The sequence below is a fragment of the Equus przewalskii genome, chromosome 15 (assembly GCF_037783145.1).
Source record: "Equus przewalskii isolate Varuska chromosome 15, EquPr2, whole genome shotgun sequence".
Classification (NCBI taxonomy): Eukaryota; Metazoa; Chordata; class Mammalia; order Perissodactyla; family Equidae; genus Equus; species Equus przewalskii.
This window is the reverse complement of record NC_091845.1, coordinates 64,969,596-64,976,549: the sequence shown is the minus strand read 5'-3', so window position 1 is coordinate 64,976,549 and position 6,954 is coordinate 64,969,596.

Here is a 6,954-nt window from a genome sequence, read left to right as displayed (position 1 = left end):
TCTTTGTAGAAATGTCTCTTCAAATCTTTTGCCCATGTTTTTATTGGGTGTTTGAGTTCGTATCATTGAGTTGTAAAAGTTATTTATATATTCAGATGCAAGTCATTTTTCACATATATGTGTTGTAAATATTTTCTTCCAGTCTGTTGCTTGCCTTTTCATTTCTTTAGTGCTGCCTTTAGAAGAACAGGAATTTTTAACATTGATAAAATCCTATATATAAAAATCTTTCTTTTATGATTTGTGCTTTTTGGGTCCTATCTAAGAATTTTTTGCCCAGGCTAAAGTTGAAAAGATTTTCTCCTAGAAGCTTTACTGTTAAAACAACTTTGGAAAACCACATGGAAGGTGGTTTAACTTTCATCAATTAAACAATACACTTACCATACAACCCAGGAATTCCACTGGTAGGTATTTACCCAAGAGAAATGAAGACATATGTTCATAGAAAGATTTGAACACGTGTCTATAACGTCTTTATCTATAATATCCCCAAATGGAAACTACTCAAATGACCACCAACAGGTGAATGGATAAAAATGTGTGGTATACACATACATGTGGTATATATCTATACACAGCAATAAAAAGGAAATAAGCTACTGATACATGCAACAACTTGGATTAACCTTAAAATATTATGCTCAGTGAATGGAGACAGATACAAAAGAGTGCAAACTGTATGATTCCACTTATGTGAAGTTCCGGAACAGGAAAAACTAATCTATAGTGATATAAAACAGATCAGTGGTTGCCTGTTCCTAGAAGTATGGGAAAATTAGAGTGGGAATGGGCATAAGGCAACTTTTTGGAATAATAGGCGTGTTCTGTTTCTTGATAGTGATTTGGTAATATAAGTGTCTATGCTTGGCAAAAGTCCTCAACTGTTCACACTTAAATGTAATTAAAGGTATGTAAAATCAGGAAAATTTGATTAAAAAATACTGCAGGGTTAGCCAATAATAATATACTTATTGGAAACGCATACTCACTGATTGATTTTTTAAATGTGATGATTTTTGGTAGAATTTCCAGCTCTTAAACCTCCAGATCATGACATTATCATTTATATTTTAAAATAAGACATTTTCCTTAATAGAAATTTGAAAAATTCAGAAACGTTAAAAGAATAAAAAGAAATTACTCTGTCTCAACATCTAAACCCAACCTTTTCTCTACGCTTTGTAATTTTCTTTTCTGTATTTGTAATCACACTCTTTATTTAACATTTTACATATTACATGTAAGATACTGCTACGTTGCTATTTAACATTATAAAGATTTTTGCAAATAATTCTACAGTTTTTATAAATACGATTTTAACAGTAATATAGTATTCAGAGAAATATATATCGTAAATTATTTAAAAATATCTCCGCCTCTTGTACACTTTTCTTTCTTGTTTCCTTTTGAATTTTTTCCCTACCTAATGATATGATGATTACCACACAACAAATTCCCCACTTAGGCTTATTTACCCGGTATAGATTCCCAAACACCCAACATTATTACTTGCAAGCAAAAGATTAAAACTTGCCCCTTCTGCGTGGCTTTTCTCTTAGATTTCCACCCTAGAAAATCTTTTATCATGCTCACTTTCTGATGAATTATTGTTTTTCGAGGCAGGGAGCTAAGGAGAAAGAGGATTTTCACCTACTCTTCTGAATGTACTGCATTGCCTGAATTAGCCTCATCTATCTGTCAAAGTGCCCAGAAACCATGATGATAGGAGCTGTGGAAATAGATATCTAACATATGGGAACCTGCTTATAATTTCTTGCTCACAGCATTTATCCCACATACAGCATTTATCTTTAAAAGAGCAAGACTAATGAACCCGTATGTATTGTTTTCTACTTATAGCATATCCTCATTTGAAATACATCCCATGGAAAATAAAGCTCTGCTAATGAGTAAGGAATTGCAATGTTTTATAGTGAGTAGTGTCATAATGCCTTGGTGCAATTCTTGCTTTTGCCACTGACCTTAATGGGTCATTTTTTTCTTTTTTTAAATCAGAGAGGCAACTTATTGTCTGTAAAATGCTTTAATCATTTCTAATCTAGAGTACTGTGTAACTGTGCCTTTTAATAAAAATTAATCTTGCTTCAAGAAAATTAAGATTGGCCAAACAGATTACTTAGGAGGTGTCCTTTCGGGGAAGTTATTTTTGCATTGACAAAGGATTCATAATAGTGTTCCTAGAAATGTTGAACTTTAGTGAATTACAACCCTGGCTTGATTTACAAAAATTCAGATGATGATCAACTCCTTCAGTAATACATCTGTTACTAAATGATAAACAATGTAGAATAGTGGCTAAGCTCTGTTGTTTAAAAGCTGTGTGTTTTCTGGCAAGTTACATGACCTCTCTAAGTCCCAATTTTGTCCTTTGTAAAGTGCGCAATGAGGCAACTTGCTCATGAATTGTCATGAAGTTTAGATGAGATAATGCATGTAAAATGCATGCTTCATACATTGCGGGTACTCAACAACGCTCATAATTGTGGCTTTTTATAGAAAAAGCTGTACCTGAGAATAGTTCTATCACGCCTCACATTTTTGCTTTTCTTCTAATTTCCTATTCTTTGAAACCTCATCACTGGACACCTAGCTCAGCTCTCCGCTCTCCCCTCATTTTCAAATCCTGACACTCTCCCCTTGGGAGGTGAACCTCCCTAGAGACTCAAATTCTCTGATCAATATCCACTTCACCACTTGGATTGAAATCCGACTGCCTCTGAAGACCTCACTACTCAGCACCCCTCTCTTTTGGACAGTTTTTTCCTTTATCAGGACTAGAAGGAGACGTAATTGTCCTCCTCTGCAACAGGCTGCTTTCAGACCTATAAACTCCTCCATCTTCCACAAGCCCTGCATCTTTAAGGCTCAGTTCTTCTAGAAAGACCATCATCTTGTTCTCGTGACCATTGTTTACAGGTTTCCTCCTAGCCACTTCTCTTCTTTCATTAAATTTGGGCCTCAGTGTCTTCATTTCCTTTTACACGCCTTCCATTTTTTGGGAAGTTGCCTTCTTGGTCCCTTTACTTCTCTTTGAAGTGAACTTTTCTTCTCCACACATTCCAGAATCTCAAATGCGTATACCTCTTTCTCTGACCACAACTTCCCGTTATCTGGTACTTCCTACGTTAGGACATTCAATCCACTGACCCCATTTCTTACTCATAATCTCTCGGCTCATTTCTTGTTGTAACTTCCCTTCATTTCTACCTTGGATCTTGTGATCCGTTATTATAATTTCTTCCTTGCAATTATTCTCAATGCTCTTGTCCTCTCTCCCTTTGTTGTATGAACTTTGTAAAATTCCAAACTTAGGTCAACTTTTCTTACCTTTTCCATATGTGCACATGAAGAAGTACAACACAGCTGCGGAAGACAAATCGAGATGTCAGACCTCAAGCGGCTTCTCAACACTGCTCAATAATTTTACACTTAAAAAACATTGTGTACTATTTAAAAATCTCTTATACTCTCACCTCTTTTGCCCTTATTTCCGCTAATAACCTAGTGTTGTTTTGAAAGTAGAAACTGTAAGATGACAACTCTGTCATTTTTTCCATCATCAACAATGGTGATCCAAACCGACCGCTACAGCACCTATCCTTCTTTTTCTTACTATTAAAATGAAGCACATATCCTTTCTCCTTTCAAACGTTGGTACCTCCATACATACTACAGATCTCATTGCACTTTGTTCCTTTGCATTTTGCTGCACTGCACACCAATGAAAACTCCATGAGAAATTTGCTCTGGCCTGTGGAAATCAATGCTCCATCAGACAGCTTTATAAAGCTATAATGTGTGAATTAGATGACTGAATTGTATATTCCTTTTACGATCTCTTTTCTTATTTTTTTCCATCCCTGAAACCTTGGTATAGTTTGGTTTACATAATCTTGCTTCACCTCATTAAAAAAAAAAAATGAATCCACATGTGAGGCCAATAGGTCCTCTGAAACCAAGGTAATGTTAGCTGTGCTAATGTTTTGGCAATCTCCAGGAGAATGTAAATTTTAGGAAAGAGAATTCAGGATATAAGTCCAGATGCTTGTTACAAGTAGAGATATCTCCCTGTACTATCTATTGGAGGTTTGTGGTTCAATTTCCTTAAGGGAGCTGGAAGTTTCTCTAAATAGAGCTTCCTCACATTTCTGAAATTGCCTTTTTGGAATCCCTGAAAAATGGGAAGGAGTTCCTGAAACGTCTCAGTCTCTCCCTACTTCTTTCACGGTACATTGGAAGATGTCAGCTTGGGCAGGTAGAGTGTACAGCAGGTTTCATTGGTGGTAGTTGGGAGGAGGCGGGGCAGAGGGGTGCTCCTTGGCATTTACTCCACTGCACTGCTTGGCCACATTTCCCTGAGTCCCTTAGGGACATGCCTGTCTCCGATGGGGAGTCAACAGTTGGCACACAATTAACCAGCTAAAAAGCTGGCAGAAGTGGCCCCTGGGGGAAGAAGTGGCCTGTTGGAGGTCCGTGAGTGAAGAAGAATGTCACAGGCAAGAGCGACTCAGTGAAGGGGCAAAGGTGAGGGCATGAACCGCAGCTCCTCAGTGAGTCTTCATCCGGCAGCCAGCACGTTCCTGAGTCAAGGTGTGCGAGAGTTCCTCGTGTTAGAAAGGTCAACACTTTCCCAGACCACTGACAATTTAGTTAAAAGATAAGGTGAGGGGGTCAGTCAAAGCCTTTGCCACAGTTGTCAGATGGAACTGTGCTGAGGTTGCCCATAGAACTAATTTCCATTGAGTTCTTTCTAGACAAGTTCAATGTGGATATCTGAAGAAACCCCTACATACCGGTCTCTATCCTGAGGCAACATTTCAGAGTCTATTGAGATTAATGCTGTGGAATTGGGCAAACAAACAAATGAAAAAAGATAAAAATGAAAAGAGAAAAGGCGAGTGAGGCTCTGGGAATTAGGACTAGCTTGTGGACCAGGCATCCTGTTTCTGCGCGGCGTGCAGTGTGATCTGACAAGGCTGAGTAAGTGTGGTTTTGGCTTTGCTCTCCTGAGGCGTTTAACTGCATCATGCTGAGGTGGACTGAAACTTCAAGGGCATCCAGTGACATATTTGTTTCGTCACCGGTCTGCCCACTCCTGCATTTATCAGTGAGCCAAGGCAATATATATATTTTTAACTTCACACCGTGGTGTCTGATTTATAATTTCCCCAGGGCAATATTTTTTTACAGCGACTGGCAGGATTTTTTGTTCTTCATTAGGCCTTTTATTAACCCACTGCCAGAGCTCTGTATCTAACCACTCCCAGTGTTTCAGTGATCATATTATCAGTAATAGCATATTTCCTCTGGGAGATATGAATACCGTCTATTGCAGGTGGAAGGCTGGGAGGAGGTGGGGACAGAGTGAAGGAGGGTTCACGTTTCTTTTTGTGCCCTGCCTTCAGACTCTCCCCACTAAACCTGCAGATGTTGCTGACTAGAGACTTTAATGGTTCTTTAAACTCTGTCTTTATGCGTAAGAGAAGTAATTTTATTTGTTCAGAAAAATTTTATAAACCTATGACATCCTACTCTACAAAAAGTAGATTTGACTACACGTTTGGGGGTGCAAATTCCTGAGGTTTCCTTAAGATGTTTACCTTTACCAAAAAACCAAAGTCTGGATGGTTACTGGACGTGGATCAGCTTGAAAAGAGAGCCATGCTATGTAGAGGGGGTGGTTCCTTCCTGTCTGGCTGAAGAACTCAGATGAAAGGAAGTACGGAAGCCTAAAGCTTAATTATTATCATCACTGCTCTTCCATTTAGAGAGAAAGAATCTGTTCCAATTACAGGGCTAGCAGAATCCTCATGAGAGGTCTTCTGGTCTCTTTCCTTACCTTCAGTCAGGACCACATATCAAAACACTTTCAGAAGAGAATATACTTTGTTTCTAAAAGATTCTCAGGGGAAGAAATTCCATGTTTCCTTGGAATCTCATTTAAGCTCCCAACAGTATCATCTTCTTATCTCGGTATGAATATTTACTAGCAGAATGCACTTGAACAAGTCACTTAATCTCTTGGAATCTCATTTGTCAAATCTGAATTCTAATAATGATCTGTGGAACTAATTTTATTGTTGTGAAGATCAAATCAAACAACCCACTTAGAAGGGATTTTCAAACCGTGAAGTACTGTGCAGTGATAAGCTCCCATGATATTACACATAATTCCTATTCATGTAGCACCTCTCAAAATAAAATGCAATCAATGAAATATGTTGAAAACCAGCTAGCCTTCCCCGACTCCTATTACCTTACATGATAGAAGAGGGTCAAAGAACCTATGTTCTGTAATGAAAACAAAATATTGATGCCCCCACACTTAGATATTCTTTTGACTCCTTGACTCTAGTTTCCATGCCATCTGAATTATATTTTAAATGGATAAGGAAAATAATAACCTTACCCCTTTACCTGGGACTGTGGCTATTTGGGTGTATTGAATCCCTCTTCCTAAGATCTTCTTTCAGTGTGTTAGCCTGAGAAATAGACTGAGAAGTATCCCCCCAAGTATCTGGTGCCTTCTACTAGTAGCGTGAGATTTCATCCTCTGCATAATTTTATTTTACTTGGGTCTTTCTTATTGAAATACTGCCCCCCACCCCCAACATTCAAAAGTGAAGTCTATTGGGTTTGGATAGTATTTTTCTATAACATTTTATTTTTTCCCTCAACAGATTGTCCTTTGTACTTTGGCAGAGGCAAAGGGACTGTGAGCTGGGCAAAGCTCTCAGATGTATCCAGAAGATCGGTATTTAAAAAGGAGTCACTTGCTGTTAAAGCAAAAAAAGAAAGAAAGAAGACAGAAAATGGGAAAGGAACTTTTCATTCACTGGTTTGGGGTTAACTGGGCTTTAGATGCAATCACTCTGCGTGATCCGGAATGGTCGTGCGAGCATCACCAACAACTTTCAATTTTCAACTGAA